At 37.2% G+C, this 20,062-nt stretch overlaps 1 pseudogene; it reads left to right on the top strand.

Moving 5' to 3' along the window:
• The first annotated feature begins 7,898 nt into the window (after positions 1-7,898).
• Positions 7,899-20,062, top strand: part of LOC129437241 (NACHT, LRR and PYD domains-containing protein 3-like) — a 175,337-nt pseudogene continuing 163,173 nt past the window's right edge.

Below are 20,062 nucleotides of genomic sequence, written 5' to 3'. Positions count from 1 at the left end.
GTATTTAGCTTCTGTGTTGTTCCCATGGTTGTTCCCACGCGGTTGTGAAAATGCGTTTCCATGGTATCATAACAGATCACCGCGTCAAAATAAAAGTCTCTCAGAAAAAAATGTATTTAAAAAGTCATTTTGGTTAAATTTGTCAATTTTTAAAGACATGTTTACTTACTGAGACACACGTGTCACGCGAAGCTGTGGGCGGGGCTACAAAAGTAGACTTGTCCTTTTGGTTATGGGGAGGTGTTTCAATTCTACTTTGACGTCATAGATTTCCGAATTTTTCACTGGAGTGTTTAGCTGGCTTGGTGCCAAAGACGGTTATATTTCAGTAGCACGGACGTTTTCAGTTCTGAAACTTGCAGGATGTTCATTTAAGTATGATGACCTCTTATATAACAAATTATCAAGTTAAAATTGAGTTTTTGATTCACCGCTCCTTTAACACACAGCAGTTTGATTGTAGCGAGTTAATTTAGCAAGTTCAAATACACCAAAATGGATCGTTTTTTGCTTCCTAAGCGTCCACGTTCTGAGTCACAAGTTCAGCCTGAAGGAAAAGGAGACTGTGAAGGTAACATTACAGACACACCGCTCGTCGCCACTGAGCACCAGGAACAAGAAAATCCTGGAGATGAAGACGGAGGAGAATTGCCGGCGGCAGTTTCCATCGAGGATGCTAGCGTTACGGTTCGTGCTGCAGCAGGTGATATTAGCAACCATCCTCAAGAGGGCCCAAGAAGGCCAGTCCTTCAAAAATACCCCACACGCCAATTTGGGAATCAGCAGAGAGGTTTTAACAAAAGTTGGATGGATCAATATTCATGGCTGGAATACAGCGTGGCCAAAGATATGCTGCATTTTGTTTTGCATGTAGGCATTTTCTGAAACGAGGGCACGGATTTCATTTAGAGCCAACATTTATCAGCAACGGATTTGACAACTGGCAGAAAGCATCAGCATTTGCAATGGAAGGATTGAGTGAGTTCAAGCAAAAAGAGACAAGCGGATCTAAAATAGCAAACATGCTTGATAAGGGACATTCTGCGTTAGTTATGGAGAACAGAAAATACATGAAAGCTGTGGTGGAAAGTCTGCGCTTTACAGCCTGCCAGGGCATCGCACAGCGAGGCCACAGAGAGGGTAAGGAGTCACACAACTTGGGAAACTTTCGTGAGCTGCTGCAAGTCATTGCCAAGTTTGATCCAACAGTAGAAAAAAAGTTAGCTACTAACCCATCAAATGCCAAACACACTCACCATGATATCCAAAATGAGATATTTTCTGTAATGGGAGAAATGATAAGAAAGAAGATAAGTGATGAGGTGAGAGATGCCGAGTGTTTTGCTGTTTTGGTGGATGAGAGTAAAGATACGAGTAAAACTGAGCAGATTTCTGTTATCGTGCGGTATTTGCAGCCAGAGTCAGGGGAAGTGCATGAGGAGTTTTTGCATTTCACTGCCGCAGATGGATTGGATGCAGACTCTCTGCTAGCCAGCATTAAACACGCACTCAGTCAGTGTAATATTGATATAAATCACTGTGTTGGTCAATGCTACGACGGAGCATCTGTGATGTCTGGATGTAATAATGGTGTGCAGGAAAAATTCAGAAAGGAGGTGCCGCAAGCCATCTATATACATTGCCATGCACACAAGCTAAATTTAGTGTTAGTGGACTGTGTACATAATGTCAGCGCTGCAGCAGAGTTTTTTGATACAGTACAAATGCTCTACAAGTTTTTTTCTGGATCCGTGGTGCACGATCTATTCATGAAAAAACAAAAAGAGCTCGACCCGACAGCACAACCAATGGAACTCAAAAGACTGTGCGATACTCGCTGGGCTTGCCAGTATAATGCGATCTGCGCCGTCAAAAAAACTCTCCCCGCTATCCGAGCCACCCTGCGTGATGTCATCACTCAGTCAAACCCACATCGTAGGGCAGAGGCAAGAGCCATCAATGCCATCATCGATGAGAGGTTTGTTTTGCATCTCATCATGTTTGAGGATTTATTTAGAACAACAAAGTTCATGTCAGATCAGCTACAGGCTCCCAATTTTGACCTTATTGCAGCAGATGATTTGGCCCAGTCTGTACTTAATGCTCTATTAGAAAGCGCACAGACACTAAGTGGAAAGAAATAAAACAACAAGCAGAGACTCTGTGTGCAAACACAGGCACAACACATACGTCACGCGAGAAAAGGCAGACCCAGAAAATTCGACACCTGGAGGATTTTATTGTGGAGGCCCCGATAGAGAGAACACAGACAGACAACGCAGATGACATGAAAACCCACTCTTTCTATCCAGTTATAGACAGGTTGATGATGGAAATGAAACGGCGTTTTTCAACAGAGACAAATGACGTACTGAAAGGTGTGCCAACTCTCAGCCCAAAACACACATCATTTTTGGACAAACAACTTCTGCTGCCCATGGCCCGACACTATGGTATCAGTGAGGAAAACCTGTCAGCAGAGCTCTACCAGGTGCGGCGACTTCTGCAAAGGAAGGAAGAACAGGGACATGCCATCCACAGCACACAGGAGTTCCTATCCTTAATGCGCCCATATAAAGATGCATTTATGGACCTGTACAAGTTAATATGAATAGCCCTGACACTTCCTGTCACATCTGTGAGCTGTGAACGCAGTTTTTCTTGCCTGGGCCGTGTAAAAAACTACCTGAGGAGCAGCAGTGGAGACACTAGGACCAGTAATCTGGCACTTTTGGCCATAAATACGGAGAGAGCGAGGACCCTTGACTGCGACAAAATCATTGATGCCTTCGCACTGAATCACAGCAACAGACGTATTGTTTTGTTGTAAAGACATCTATAGTAAGTGTTCGATTTTTCCCTGTTGGCTATTACAAGTTAAATAAATTTGGTGGTTGAAACACAAATCTTGGCTCTTCATAGTTACATCAACGATGCTCCAGCAATAAGAACACTGCTGATTTATCATTTGACTAGTGTTGGTAACTGGCTGTGTGATTTCGTGATCTGAGGCCAAAGCGTGCACATTGTCTTTTGCTGCTGTTTGCTGCTCCATTGTATTCAGGGCTCGACTGTGACAGAATTGTGAAATAATATTTTCAGAGGTTCACATTGGCAGGCTTATGTATGTTGTATCTATAGCCCTTGTGTTGAATACTTTTACATATTCGCGGAACGAGTAAAGGCTAGTTAATGCGTATGTATGTATATGTATGTATGTATGCATGTATGCATGTATGCATGTGTATATATATATACCAAGGGTGGTCCAATATGACTAACATAATGAAACGCTCCAAAATTTAAAGCACCTTCTCTTAAGAGTTGAGCATTCCCATAGCACCTGCATCAGAAAATCTCTGGAGCCGCCACTGCTGACACACACATTAATAATGTTTTTATAGATTGAGTGAAATTGATCTTTAAACACTGTAACATCTTTAAATGTAAGATCAGAGTTATGTTATCTCCAGCTGATATTCCTCCTGTAATAGAGGAAGATTTTTACATCAAATACCTGATGAGAATTACAAGTGTGAGTCATGAACTCAATACAGATTTATGAAGAAATGTTCATGTGGTTTAGGACATCTAACACTAATAGTCAGCTGTGTGATGGATTTATTTGACATTTAAACACACAGTGTCTCAGTTACTGAGGGATTGAAAGAGGAACATTACATGAAGAGATGGAGGTTAGAGATTTGTGAACAAACTTTGTTGTTTTGTATAATTCACATAAAGTCTCTGTTCTCTACAGGTTGAGATGGTGTGATATCACAGATGAAGGTTGTGTTGCTCTGACTTCAGCTCTGAGATCAAACCCATCACACCTGAGAGAACTGAATCTGACTTTTAATAATCTCACAGATTCAGGAGTGACGCTGATCTCTGATCTAAAAGATGATCCACATTATAAACTACAGACAGTACTGTGAGTAGAGCTCATTTAAATAAATGTTTAAAGTAAACTCATGCAGTGTCATTTAAATCCTAGAATATAAATATTAGAAATAAATGTAAATTGATCTGCTGCTGTTATAGGCTGTGTATCCTTTAAGCCCAACAAACAGAAAATATGAAGTGTACATGAACAACACTTGATGCTTTGTCAGATCAACACAATAAGAATTCAATCCAATGTCAATGTTCAATCCAATCCAAAGCATCACCTTCATTTTCTTAATGTTTGTGTGTGAACTCATTATATTATACTACATACATATCAATACATTCATCTCTTACATTGACATCAAATATTCAGAGGAAATAGATGAAATGTGTTTTTGTATTGTTGTAGCTCATGTGTATGTGATAAACAGATTGTTGACATGTTTATTATGTTGAAGATTTCATTTCTATCACTGACTGACAGCACGTATAGTTTGTTTTTCTATCTCTTCATCTGACACTGATGATGATCTCATATCTCATTGACTTTCTCTTTCATTTTAGGACTTTCAGTTTGTGATAAGGATGTAAAGATGTTTGATCTTCAGTATGATCTGCTGGTGAATAAGAAGACACAATAGTGACATCACTTCCTCTTAACCGTATGAGTTGATTATTCAGTACAGGATCTGATCTGTGACTTTATCCAAATCTGACTTTGAAGTGTTGGAGGTAAATCTTCATCCTAACTCAGCTTCTGTCTACACATTTCCTATAAGAGCGATTTATCAGTCAGTGTAAGAGGAGCAAGAAGTCTCATAGGATCATAAACTGAAGTAAATACTGACAAGATTCCTCTTCTTCTACACTGTTGGTGTTTTTAACTTCATCTTAAATTGAAATGTGTTCAAGTTCAGCACAACATTGAAGACTCGCAGCTCATTTATCTCTTAATCCAAATATTAGACGTCTTTGCTTTTGTCAGGATCTGACTGCAGGACTTTTTGATGATTATCTGATCAATTACAAAAAAGTTGAGACACTGAATGAAACGTAAATAAAATCACAATGCAATCATTTTAAAATCTTATAAATACAGAAAACAAATCAAATGTTTCATCTGATATTACTGATATTAATTGTGCAGACATCAGTTGTATGTCGTCCTGATTACAGTCCTACTGATGACCGTAAAGATGAAATGAGAGTAATTTACAGTTTCAATACAGTGACATAAAGTTTAATAAAATGATAAACTTGACATTTCAGCTTTGGTCTGTCGCTGTTGATTATCTGTCAGACGCTTTCTGAACGACAGAGTCAAACTGCGCCATCTAGTGGACAAACACAAACTTTATAATAAATTTACAATAAAACACAACACATTCTATGCCTAATTCAAAATAAATGTAAAAACAAAACAGTAAATTCATACTCAGTGAACAGTACATTCGGTCATTATTATAATTTGTACAATCTTGAGGTAAAATCTGTGCATAACAAACTACTATTTACACACAATAAACAATGAATGTGATGATCAATGTAAAAAATTTTATGACCTGCAGACGTGTTCTAATATATAATTGATAGAAGAAGTATTACAAGTTACTGCATTAACATGAACAAAAATGATCCATTAATCTCATGAAGACTAAAAGACAGCCTACTGTTACACTGTCCACATGTGAAGCTGAGTTTATGACATTAACTGTGACTGTACACGAGTGTTAGAAAACATTGATGGACTGAAATATCAATCTAGAGTTTATGAAGACAATCAGGGTGTCATAGCGTCAGCAAAAAATCCTGTAAACATGTGGACATTAAATGTCATTTTGTGAGGTCTGTGATAAAGGAGGGCAGAATTAGTCTGAGATACTGTCCAACTGATGATATGATTGAAGATATACTAACAAAACCAGCAACAAACATCATGACATTTAACTCATTTATGTTTGCTGTATGAATTTTCTTCTGTTGAAAAGATCAAATAGAAATGTGTGTTAAGATTTATAAGTATTGTGCTCTCATTTATATTTGATTTGTTTAACTTTTATTTTTGTGAGCCAGCCAATCACATTTCAGAGTGTATGTCATCATGTGACCTAATCAGTGACTGAATGAATGCAGATGTTTCTGTTTAAATAAAGTACGCCAGTCAAAAAGAGAAACTGGTTGATGTGAAACAGTATTCTGTGTTGTCTGTGTAAGTTACTCTGTTAACAGTAAACTTGTGTATTTTTAAAGTATACATACTGTCATTCATAATGAGTAAAACAGGTCAATCTGATCAAATAAGTAAAAACAGGTCAATCACATCCAAAATAGATGAAATTTGTCTAGTTCCGAATATAACAAACTCGTTATTTGTAATATGTTGTGTTTCTCTTACTCAAGTATGAAAGAGTGTTTGTGTTTTGTGATGGTTGTGAGTTTGTGATGTAAAGTTGTACACAGTTATTTTATCTTGTGAAACATTTCTCTGTTCTGTCACAAACCTTCATTAGACAGTAAACACATCTTAAAGATCTCTATATAATAAATCACTAAATGTGTCTCTATCAGCTCAACTGAAGAAGTCTTTTCATGCAGCTTCCTCACACTATGATAAATACATGAATGTTAATGTAGAACACAAAAATAATGAAAAATCACTTACATTACACCAAACCCATATGACTTTACTCCTTTAGTGGAAGAAAAGAGGAGACATTTAGATTTCAGTTTAATCATTGCTGATGTTGATGTGTTTTGTTTCATGAGTGAAAGTAAACACACAAATGTTAAAGTAATACATTAATGATTTCTCCTCGTTTATAAGTTAAATCTGTTAAATTAGTTGTAATAATGTTTGTATAATGTAACGCTGTAATGCTCGTTTACTACCAGCAGAGGGAGAAAAACATCAAGCGATTGGTCGTCTTGTCGGTGATGTACCATTTGGAATAAGAAAAAGGATCAGAAACAAATCAATATTTTTGAAAACTGGTTTGAAAAGAGATTTTTTTTTTGTTAAAACAGCTGATCAAAGAAGATGGTGTTTTATACAATTATACTGAATTTGCTCATATGCATGACTTTTTAGTCGATCCTATCTAATATTGTTTGGTTTTACAGGCAAAAGGAACTTTTGATGCTATTAGAAGAAAGTAATAATTATTCTTTACAATCAGTTGAAGAATTTGCTTCTTTATTATGTTGCAGGGCAAGGATTTCATACGTTTTGGATGTAATAATCTAAAAGTGTTCAATCTAAACTTGCTGTTAATACTCGTTGGAATTCTTTAGCCTATTTAAAAAATTTCTTGATTGGAGTAAAATTGGGATGACACCACATGCATCACAAATAAAGTGAAAGAAGTTACATATAAAATTTTTCATTAGGTTTACCCAGTTAACTCACTTATGGTACAGCGTTTTAAAGTGAATATAGCAGATATTTGTGTCTTTTGTAAAATTTACCCATATCATTTATTTTGGGAGTGTCAAACCTTTTTTTAAAGAGCTTATTTACTCACAAAGAAAAGTTATGAAGCCTGTTAGCTTTGAAGAAATTGATATTATGCTATAAAATGTTTTTCGTTTGATGGTGATAATAATATTCTGTGTATGCTTGATTTGATTATAATTGCCCGTTATTATATTCATAAAGTCAAATGGAATGAAAAAATGCCAATATTTGAAGAATTTAAAATAGAAATTAAAATATATTTAGAGACAATATCAAAAAGCTAAAACTTGAAAGGAAGAAAGACTATACCGTTGTTTAAAAAAATATTTTTTTCATGTAAATTGCCTTTACTTTTTATTTGTATTTTTTCTCTTCCTCCCTTGTTTTTTATTTTGTTTTCATATTACCCCTGAAATATAGCCTATGGTTATATGTACTCCTGTTTGTACACTATATTGTGTTCTTGTTAATATTCAATAAAAAGTCTTGTCGGTGACGTCATAGGTTTAAAGTGAAAGTAAAAAGTTTCGCGTTTAACTTTTCCATTCTCCATCTTATAGGGATGGGCTGAGTGGATTCCTCACCACACCGATCATATAACGGATTACCAGTTATTATCGCATGCGTAGTTGATGTTAAAGTTGGAGGATTTGTGAGAATGTGAATTCAGTCAGATTGTAAGTTCAGTTGTCACGAGACGCTTTTCACTTATTCCTTTTCAGTTTCTAGATTTATTATTTATTTGACAGTTTTCATAAATGTATAACACATCTTAATATTAGCGTTGTTTATTGAATGTTTTGCGCTGTTTGTGACTCTTAACTTAATTTGTGTTAATATTTTGTTAATGTGAGGTAATGTTGTGTAGTTGTGTTTAAGACCAGAGGTGGGCATCAAAATCTAATTTCGTTACAAACTACATACTGGCGCATGAAATGTAACAAAATAAAATACAAAATACTGAGGTGAAAAATTTATTTAAATAAAATACAAGTAATTCGTATTTTGAAAATACAAAAAATACTCTCACAATAATCTTAAGACTTTTTTTATTACTGAAAGGTCAATAACACAAATATGAGAAATGTGTAGCCTACATTCAAAATGGCGAAGTAGCTAAATAAAGAAGCATGGGAATTACACTAAATCTCTACAGAACCTGAAATAGCTTCCTTACCCCTTCTGGGAGACATGTTTAGCTAAGTTCACATCAATTGTGTGATAGGCTGCCAAAACATGGCATCGTATCACTGTTACTCTACTCGTGCCTTAAGGCTTGAATAAACATAGAGAGACATTTCCTCACAAATGGCTTTAAGAGAAGCAGCGCCACTTCTTCTCTTGTGTTTACTTCTTGGGGGGGGGGGGGGGGCTCGGTCAACAGGGTGTCACGTGATTTTCATGCATCTAACATGGACATTGCCATTGCCAACATCAGACCGAAAGTATGGCAAAATCATTTACTATGGTGATAAGCATGATGATTTTTCTTAAATATTTAAGTTTTTGAAATACTCTAAATACACTCCCTCAAAATATTATGTCACAAACTACATTTTATTTTTTCCACACCTGCAAAATACAAATTACAAAATACACTAAAGTAATTAAATACATATTTAAAATACATTTAATTGAAATACTGCCCATGTCTGTTGATGACGCAGTTGTTTCTTCAACACTCAGAATTCATTTATCTGAATTATAATGTCTGTTTATTCACTTTGATTTTAAGTTTATTTTGTGTCTGAATGTTATTTTCATTCAGTATCAGTTGTGGAGATCAGATTGATCAGATTCACCTCTGCAGCTCCATCATGGATCAAACACAAACATCAACACATGAAGATTTTTCTCCAGGATGCAGGTACTTTATAGAAACACTTTATTACACAACATTTATATTATAGAAAAATACTTAAGTGCTATTTTTAATTATGATCATCTTCAAAACATATTAGTCATGTAAATTAAAGTATTAAATCTGTTGTGTGTTATAGTTCAGATCATCAGAAGAGATCAGATCCAGAGTTCAGTTGTGTGTCTATGAAGAGTGATGTGTCTATGCCTCATCCATTGAACTTTAAGAATGAATCAATATCTCCTGCTGTCAGGTATAAAACACTGTGAAACATGATTATAGCTTTTATATGATGATGTGTTTTGTTAAAGAGATGATAAATTATTCTTGTGATTGTGTTTAGTAAATGTTATCTTCATTATTATACAGCACATGTTCACAGAGAGAGACACATCTGTACAAACACTCAGTTACAGTCTTTATATTAAAATAGTGTACATGAAAAAGTCATATAAAAGTTTTATAACAAATGAGTTTTATAAATATGCATATTAGGCCTGTTTATCAGCAAGAATCTGCCGATACGGTATATATCCTGATACAATGGTTATGATAGGATAAGATCCTCTGTGACACTGTAAGCGGGGTGATATACTGGGATAATTCTTATTTTGGGAATAGAATAGGATATAACTTTAGGAAAACTGTCATCAAGAACACATCGCCATATGCAAACCTTAGCAAACAATATTTAAAGGTCATGTTTTTTTGTGTTTTTAAAAGCTATTATTGTGTTTTTGGTGTGCAATATAACATGTGTTCATGTTTCACGTGTAATAAAATGTGGTATAAAATGGTGTTTTTTACACAATTTACTGATCTCTATAGCGCTGTTTTCACTGTCCTAAAAACAGTCTGATGTCTTCGTTGTTCTATGAAGTCCCTCCTTCAGAAATACATAATGAGTTCTGATTGTGTAGCTTGTTTAGTGTGTTGAGAATGACGTATTCCTGTGGGCGGGAATTTATTTCAGTGTGTATTAGCCAATCAGATTTGTCTTGACGACGTGAATGCGATTCAGCCGATACGCTGCGTATACGCATAAGCATAACAGACAAGCACACAGCCAGCCAAATAGAACGACTAATGAGTGTACAAGGCTGCCTGTATCTATCAGCTTCGCAATGTCTCAGAAGAGAATTATTTTTTCAACCACATAATCCAAAAGTCCCGAGGATTAGCGTTATTTCTCCAACTGACTCCTCATCCTGCATATTAAAAAAAGGTAATCTTTTCAAAAACTATTTAAAAATATAGCCAAATTGTTTTGCGGTGTTTAACGCACATGTAAATGTTACAGAACATGTGCTTTATTGAATGAAAGTAAAAACGATTGAATTAAATGATTAAAACGACATGAAAGGAACTAAATGTCAAAGCCTCAATGTACAATAAGGAACACGCGCATTTAAGAGTGGTGGGTATTTCAAAAATTAATATAAATTATTCCCATGCATCGATTTGAATGTTAAACATCTATAAATCCAAATGAATCCATATGGAATATATTCTGACAATTTAGGAATGTCTTATTTTTACACCTCGGTGCAGAAGGCATTGCAAACTGAAACAAAACTTAATACACAACTATTACATTTACGTGTAAAAAATAGAATAAATGAAACTCGTTAATTGAAAGGTCCACTAATCGCCTTAACTCGAGTGATGTCAATAAAGTTTTCATGTTAGAATTTAGAAATATTAAAAACTTAAGCAAAGGACAACAAAGAGGGCGTAGGCTACTGGCACGAATGCATATGTTTATGTAAACTGGTTCCATACAGTACCAACGACTTTCCCCCAAACTTGCTCAGATTAATTCTCCTGTTTTTCTTTTTTCTTTACATCTTTCATCTCCATGTTGCACATAAGCTACGCCATACAGAACAGCAGACCCGGGTAGGGTTGCACCAGTCGTTCGTAAGTTCTTACTTAAACTGGGACGTAAAGTCCAAACTAGAGGCTTAGTAACTACTAGCTAGTTTATAACTAACTCTTTACTTATTTCGGTTGCACCACTTGTTCTTAAGGCAGAACGTAGCTAGTAGGTCGTAAGCTCTCCGTAAAGTAATGCGTTGTCGCATAGAATGACGTTTATTTTTCTTAACCCAATCACAAGCCTTATAATGGGCAAACAGGAAATAGTCTGAACAGTACGTAATTTCAAACTCATTCTTGTCTCGCCTAAACTGAAAGTTAAAAAAAGACGTTAAAGCATATGTTATCGAACTCAAAACATTACACTTTTAATTGAAAATATATATCCCACACATGGAAGAGAAAATATACAGGAAGAAATTTTAAATCTTATTTTAATTGATGGATACACAGAAAATTAAACAGTTCTTGAAAACTCGTTGACGAATTTGCGGCTCTTCATAATTAATACGAGCTCATCTATGTTATATAATCTGGATGACATCTTATTCCAAACGTTATTCATGGACAGAGGCTTCCGTAAATATTTAGTTACAACGTATTGTTACGTTTAAACTAAGTTTAATGGTGCAACGCAAAAACATTTAGTAGTGCATAAGTTGTAACTTAGTGCCCATTTACGTCGTAACTAAGATACGTTGTAACTTACGGACAGCTGGTGCAACCGGCCCCTGGTGATTAAGTTCTTTAACAGCAGGGACATCTCTATTTACAAGGAGAGTATCGCTGCTGCTATACCCTCCCCAAAAGAAACAGACAAATGGAAAGATCCATCATTTTGAGATTTGCAAATAGAAAACAGAAAATATAACTTTTGAAACAAGGAAAAAAGCTAAAGGATATGCAGGTGTATGTGAATGAACATCTCACAAAAAAGGAATGTTAACTAAATGTGGCATTACAAGGGGGGGGGGGTTAGTTTTAAAGAGAACATCCCCCAAAGGGACAAGGGACACCACCACCCGGGACGACAGTACCACCACCTTCAGCTTTCAGCAACTGAAACAAAAACAAACACACAAGGGGTTGAAGCAACAGGCAAAACTCAATATTAAAGAAAGCTAACTAAAGTTCACTTAAATCACAGAATATATGGTAAACTGCCAGGGCCAACAATGGCTCCACAAAGGCAGTGCACATAAAGACAGAATAACACAAATAAACTTATCACTAAACAAAAAACAAATATAATTGAAATACAATAAATCAAAGACAAGAAACTAATAAAGCAAAAATAAATAAATGGAAATACACTAAAATTACTTTGTACTGGCACAAGAAAAACAAATCCCAACAATAAAGACAAGTTAAAACAATCGGGGAACAAAACACTTCACTTATAACAGGAAGCAAACCCCTTCAGCTGTATACAAACAGTTAAAGAGCCCCTTTCATGGATTTCAACTTTTTAAATCTAGTTACAGTATAATGTAGCAGTTTTGAGCATAAAAGGGATGTGCAGAGTTAACAAAGCTCACAGTCCAATTTAAAGGAAGATATTCCCTTTAACCGAAGACATTTTTAATATACTACAGTAAACGCACGATGTGTAGTTCTACAGTTATTTCCGTGACCTGATGACGTAGACGTGTGCATTTGAATAATGCCCGCCCACTAGCTGCTTGTACCCGCCCACTTGCTGTTGTCAAATAGAACTGATTTTTTAACTAGCCCAAGTCTGTTTGCTAACGGTATTGCGGAGTTATTGATTTCAGTATGTCTAGAAGAAGCTGTTTTTTATATGAGGGTAAAATAATATTGTACAGTATGAAGAGTAAGTGAAATAGTGGTTACAGTTTATACAATAAACAGTTGCAATGCAATTCCTTCGCACTGTAACCAGAAACTATATTTCTCCTCTCGTCATTTTTGTGATCATTGCTTCCTTAAACATGTAGAGCTCAAGGCTGGATTTGTGCAACGTTTGCACCTAAAGGATTAATCTGTTCCTAATTTGTAGGGCTTTAGGATCACATTCACAACCAGTATACATTATTATGTGTAGATTTATTAGTTGTGTACGATCACGATGCTGTGGAAAACATAACAAATTATTTAAAGTAAAAAAAAATTTATAAACTGACATCATATAGGGTTAGGGTTAGGGGAGTTTTTCACATGTATTTGCGCCATGTTGTGTGGAGAATTCAGTAAATCATACAAAACCATACAATATTACAATGTAATCGTTTAAAATGCAGTATAGTGTTACACAGACCCGTCGCCAGACCTCAGTCTTAAGGGGGGCATATGAAATGCATGGGAGGGCACACTTATTATTAGCCTACAGTACGTATACTTATAATAATATATACTCTATTCGCGCAGCACGTAATCATCACGTTAAACATAACCATCAGCAATATGACCAGATAGCCTATAGCCTACACACCACATTACATATAGAAACAATTTTATGAATATCCATAAATCTATACAACATATTACATGTAACACCAGAGACATCTCTCAAACATTGCATTTTAAAGCAGTCAACAGAGGGATATGCATTGCCATGAGACACGTGCACACACACACACACACACATTCACACACACGCACGCAGACTTTGAACCTACGGTACTGTGGAGGCAGCGCTGTCGTCTCTCCCTCCCCTCCTGTCAGTACAGCGGCAGGCGGCGTTTCTCAGAGCAGAAGCTCCTCATTAATAAAGTGTCCACTCGGAATTAAACTTGTGAGTGAGGTCCTTTTCAAAAGCAAGCTGAATCACCGCAGTGAACAAGTCCATATCTTCTGAATGTAGTAGTCTGTTAGGCCCGGGGTCGGGCTCCACGGTAGAGGTCTTCACGGGTCCACTTAGATCCGAAAACCCGAGGTCCGACCCGAGACCCAATCGGGTTCGGGTCCAAAAGTTTCACATGTGCCTCGGACACGGGTCGGGTACAACAATAGCGGCATCGGGTCTCGGGTAATTTAAAAATGAATGTGTTTTTTCTGAACGGACCCGAGAAGACCCGAACTCTCTCGCCTTTGTGCGTCAGTGTCCTTTTCAAACCTCTCATCTGTTTGCCAAGAGCGCTTGCGACATTGTGTGGTTGTCGGAAGGTTCATTTTCGTTGAGACAAACATGTCAGTTAATTATAAATGTACATTTTAGCGGTTACGTTGGTGTCGTCGTCAGATAACAAAGTAAAACCAATGGAGCAGCTCGCCAAATTGGTTGCAAGGCCACCGGAGTTTCTTTCTGTCTGACTGCTGCGTGTCTTTTGGAGACTGTTGTTGGGCTTTTAACCATTTGCGGATAATATCCATCTTAAAGCAGTATAGCTAAGCGAAAACTCATCCCGTTTAAAAAAAGTGCGGTAACTGTTGAGCGGCTACACTGACGTAGGCTACGTCACGTGCGTGTCGTGCGTAGCCTCGTGATAGGCTGTTGCAGTGTAGCTAGATTCCCATCAATCAAACAAAATCACACCATTGTTTTTTTATATTTTTAATGCTTTAATTATAAAGAATACAACATTAATGCAACACAAAATTATCAACATTAATAATTTAAAATGGCAGTATTTTTTTAAATACTGGGGGGGCACAAGCGTCCTTGAGGGCGGGCCCGGCCCCCTAAGGCCCGCCCATAGCGACGGGTGTGGTGTTACATTGTAAACTTTGTCTTTTCAGAGGACTGTAATTGATCGTCTCTTGTGCGTGCACGTTAAATGAAGCCTTTTAACATAGTAGTCTGCTGTATGTCTAAACTCAACCACTGTTTAAACCTGTATAGCTCTAAATCGACAAGCAAATGCATAAACAACGACAACACTATTGTTGGTGTATAAAACCAATGAAGCAGTTCTCGCTTATACAAACTCATTTGACAAGAGCCGCGTGCCGCGGTAAAAGTGTGAGTAGTAAGTGGAGAGAGATGGAGCTTCTATAAACCTCATAACACCTCTTACATTTATACTCAGTGCTGTGTTTCTCAATGACGTTGTTTTTAATTAAACATAGCGTGCTATGAAGACTTTAAAACCTTTCTTTCTTACGATGTTAGCGGCTGCTGTCCATGGGAATGGTGCTGAATTGGTAGACAGCGATCTTTCTGCATCCATATTTCAAACAGGCATGTTTATTCATTCATACTTATTTATAGATAGATTGTCTATTCAAACAGTAGGCGCGAAACTATCTGCACGTTGTGTTAAATCCCATGCACAACACTCGGATAAATGTAGTGTGTTTAAACGAGAGAGTTTGGTCTGCGCTGCGGAGAACGCGTGTATGGTATTTTATTTTAGCGTAGATGTTTGATGTCTGGACATCGACTGTGTTTATTATTATAAAGCAATTCTGCACCAAGGTTTGCCGTCATGCTTTTACACAGTGAATGAGAGTAACAGGTTATTATGTGACAGACAACTAGTACAGTTCTCTTCAGTAGGCTACACAGCAGAGCTTCACCGAAAATGACTACAAGTGGCCACGATCAGACTGCTGCACCTGTGCTGTGCTCTCACTCAGTCTAAAAAGCCCCGCTGTCACATAAAGCGGTTTTACATTACAGATACTAAATATCTATGCAGACACTTAAATGAAGAATTGTAATACACTGATTATTTATTCAGGGGGTTTACCTTTATTTCTGAATAATATTCAGAAATAAAGGTAAACCCCCTGAATAAATTATCAGTGTATTACAATTCTTCATTCATATTATGGAAAAAGTACAGAGGTCTGAATTTTTGTGACCTTTTGTTGCAGCCACATCACATCCGAAGTGTAAGGTGGTTACAAATTTAGCATTGTGAAGCATCCTGCTCAATTCGTCATTGGGAATGAGTTTCTGTTAGATTTGTTTCTTTCTGCAAACTCTCTAAATCTGATTCAGGCTCAAACTGCAAGGCAATACCGATGCAATAGCCTACTAGAGGCAGTTTACAGAGACGATTATCTGTACACGCATGAGAAACCGAAACCCGATTATGGTAATGGACATTTTGAACGCTACAAGGATTGACCAATCACAATCGTTTAGAATCCCTGACCAATCAGAGTATACTTGGCGTTTGTGGGGGTGGGGCTTTGAAGAGACGCCCTGCAATCAAGCGTTTTAGAGAGAGATGTTGCAAATATCTATATTATGAGAAAAATAATGTGTTTTTTGAACTTTAATTCAAACAACAGTATTGTGGTAGACCACAACAATAAATATATAAACTTTTTTGTGGTCATTGTAGTGGCTCTTTAAAATATTAGCCCACATAAAACAGGGAGCTCGCCTATTCAAACGTATGGCCGCAAATGGACCAATGGCCGTAGAGGCTGGAAAGCAGTAAGATTGGTGCAGGAACGAGATATAGACCCAGAAAGTAATTTTTTTGACCAAGTAACTACAAATTGTTTTTATTATACTGAATACCAACTTAAGGAAAAATGTAACTTGGAGAATGGTATATCAATTGTACACTTCAACAGCAGGAGTCAATATGCAAACTTTGATAAGATCAGAGACTATTTGCAACATAATACCATGCAATTTAATATAGTCGCTATTTCTGAGAGTCGGCTCATTCATGATAAAGGGACTCACTAGATCATGTGACCTGTTGACAGAGATGGCCGCTTGAGTCTTGAGCTCCTCTCTTCGGCGTTATTAAATCATCCAGCTACGCTGTAATTTTGACACAAAATGGACGTCTTTGTTTACAGTATCTAACTTTTAACGGGCAATGGCTAAATGTCAACTTTTACCATCATCCCCAGAGAAAAAACGTCTGAAAGATCCGGACTGACGAGCTAAAACTACAGCTCGGCGTCGTTCGAGAAATTTTTAGGGAGGAGATCCAACCGATGGTGGAAAAAAACGGCTCTCTCGAAAAAGAGATGAACGCGATTAGCAACAATTTCGATAACATCCAATCCGCGGTAGGAAAAGTGAAACAAGACTCGGTCGAAGTCAAACAGGCCGTGGTTACGCTACAAGACAAGATGGTGAGGCTGGAGGATAAGAGCAGACAGAGTAACCTGCGTCTTGTCGGCCTTAAAGAGGGGGAAGAAGGAGACGATCTTGTGGGTTATCTACAAGCTCAGCTGCCAAGATGGATTCCGGCTCTTCAAAACAGCAGGTTGGAAATAGAAAGAGCACATCGAATCTACACCGGCGATAGCAAAAGAAAGGGCCTGCGAACACAGATTTTCAAACTGCTACGGTTCCAAGACAGAAACGCCATCCTTAAAGGAGCTCGCACCGCAGGCCAAATTTCTCATAAAGGCAACCTGCTTTACTTCTACCTGGACTATAGTAATCAAACCGCCACTCAAAGACGGGAGATGAAGTTATCCAGGAAGAAGCTCACGCAGATAGGCATCTCCTCCTTCATGATCTACCCATCTGTAGTAAAGGTAACGCACCACGGATCAACAACATTCCTCCAAACACCGTCGGAAGTGGAAACGTATCTCGCTCAACAACAGGCTCTCACCACCCCTCCATCGGCACGCAACAACACCCCAGCCGAAGCGTTAATGGAAGCCAGTCCTTGATTTCGAAGGGAAAGACGACATTCTTGTCTACGGCGCGGCTTTGTCAAGAAAGTTATGGACAAATCGCAATGCCGAAGTGAGTCCGAGCTCGGGTGATCGACTGTTACACCGGCCACGTATCCCGAATATGTAATTTCTCAGGCAGACAGGAGAGTTTGTTCCTACTCTCCGCTTACTGCCTTTCCATTTAGTTCTGACTGTTGTTCATTTAATGTTCCAGATGCCATGATATGTTTTTGTAGGTCCACACATTTTTGTTTTTCACTTAAAATATGCATTATATGCATTGCTGTGTCTGATCTATGGCTCTTAACGTAATTTCTTGGAAAGTCAATGGTTTAAATGGTGCAATCAAAAGAACAAAGTGCTTAGATTATTTAAGATCTAAAAAGGTGTCAGTTGCATTGATACAGGAATCTCATTTAAAAGCAGGTGACGTTAACAGATTTCAAAACAGGCATTATAAATTAATCTCCTCTTCCTCCTCCACTAATAAAACAAAGGGGCTGATGATCATTTTAGCCCGTCATCTCCTTTTCTCATTAGATGCGGAGAAGGCCTTCGATAGAATCGAATGGGGATTCTTATGGGCGGTCCTTGATCACCTAGAAGTCGGTCAGGAATTCATTAATATGGTCAAAACCCTTTATAATAACTGCTCAGCCAGAGTGCTAACTGGCTCCATAATTTCCCACCCCTTTACTTTGGGTCGTGGTACCCGTCAAGGTTGTCCGCTATCGCCCATTCTTTTTACACTTTCAGTAGAGCCGCTAGCACAAGCATTGCGCCAGTCCTCGATTATTCGTCCCATTATTTGTGTAAATATCTCACACAAAATTTCTCTCTACGCGGATGACATTCTGCTCTATGTATCTGATATATCATCATCAGTTCCTGAATGTTTAAACCTTTTTAGCATATTCGGTGCTCTGTCTGGTTACAAAATTAATTGAAATAAATCCGCTTTAATTCCACTCAGTGATGCATTAAAACGGGAATGTCTCAATCTACCATCTCAGATTCCCATAGTCCAACAATTTACATATCTGGGCATCACCATCTCATCCCCAATTTCCCAAATTTCTAAGAATAATTATCAAACTCTGCTGAGCAAGATTAAAGAAGATCTAATCATATGGTCCCCTTTATGTTTGGCTCTTCATGGAAGAATATCCACCATCAAAATGAACGAACTTCAAAGGGTTAATTTTTTATTCTCCACCATACCAATTGCACCACCTGCATGCCTTCTCAAAGAACTTAAAACGATTAGTAAATTTATATGGAATAAGAAAAGACCCAGAATAAGACTTAAAACAATGCAACGTAAAAAACCTGACGGAGGTTTAACCTTTCCTGATTTAAACTATATAAGATGGCTTTTCAGATGAGACCAAATAAAATATGGGTTAACCCTGACTCTTTAGTTACATGGCGCAGTATAGAAGCAAACATTGTCCATCCGATTCGCTTACAAGATCTACCATTCTCTGCCATAACTAAAGATTTTAAGAAAAAGCTTATTATTGAATATTCTTTAAAAAACTTTTAAAAACATTGAAAAAATCAAGGGAGGTCCCTTCTTTGTACAAAATCTACACCTGCACAATGTCAATATACAGACTGATAACAAGTCATTTGTATTCAAAGCCTGGTCTGATTCCGGTATTTATACTTTAAATGACATTTAGAACAACAAAGGCCTTAAGTTGTTCCAAGATTTAAGCATAGAGTTTTCTATACCTGGATTTTCTTTTTTTTATATTTAAGATTGAGATCAGCCCTTAAAGCATATGGTGTCCCCTGGTCCTCAGAGTTACGGATACACCCCTTATGGGATTGGCTAGACCTTAAGAGCCCTACCAGTGGCTTAGTATCCAAAGTCTACGACTCAATTCTTTGTTCTCAATATTCATCTATCTTAGCCACATATTCCTGGGAACGTGAAGACATAGCCAAACCCGACTGGGACAATGTATGGGGAAATTGTTTCACTGCCTCTAAGAATTTGGCACACCAGATGATCCACTACAAATCTATTAATAAGACTTATCTTACCCCAAGTGTTCTGTACAAGATGAAGTTTAGAAATGATCCCTATTGTCATATTTGTAATTACTTCATTATAGGTTCATATATACACATGTTTTGGGAATGTCCTACACTCTTAAAATGAATGTGTTAAATTAACACATCTTGTGTTATTTTTGGAACAACACACTTTGTGTTGTTTTAACACATCTTGTGTTGTCCCTTTTATTTTTTATGAACTTAAATGACACTTAATGTGTTAAAAACAACACATAATGTGTTAAATAGTTTAACACAAAGCAATGTGTTAAAATGAACACATCCAGGGTGTGTTAATTTTAACACATTGCTTTGTGTTAAACTATTTAACACATTATGTGTTAATT

The sequence above is a fragment of the Misgurnus anguillicaudatus genome, unplaced genomic scaffold (genome assembly GCF_027580225.2).
Source record: "Misgurnus anguillicaudatus unplaced genomic scaffold, ASM2758022v2 HiC_scaffold_33, whole genome shotgun sequence".
NCBI lineage: Eukaryota > Metazoa > Chordata > Actinopteri > Cypriniformes > Cobitidae > Misgurnus > Misgurnus anguillicaudatus.
The sequence above is the reverse complement of the archived record's forward strand: the minus strand, read 5'-3'. Positions and strand labels throughout refer to the sequence as shown.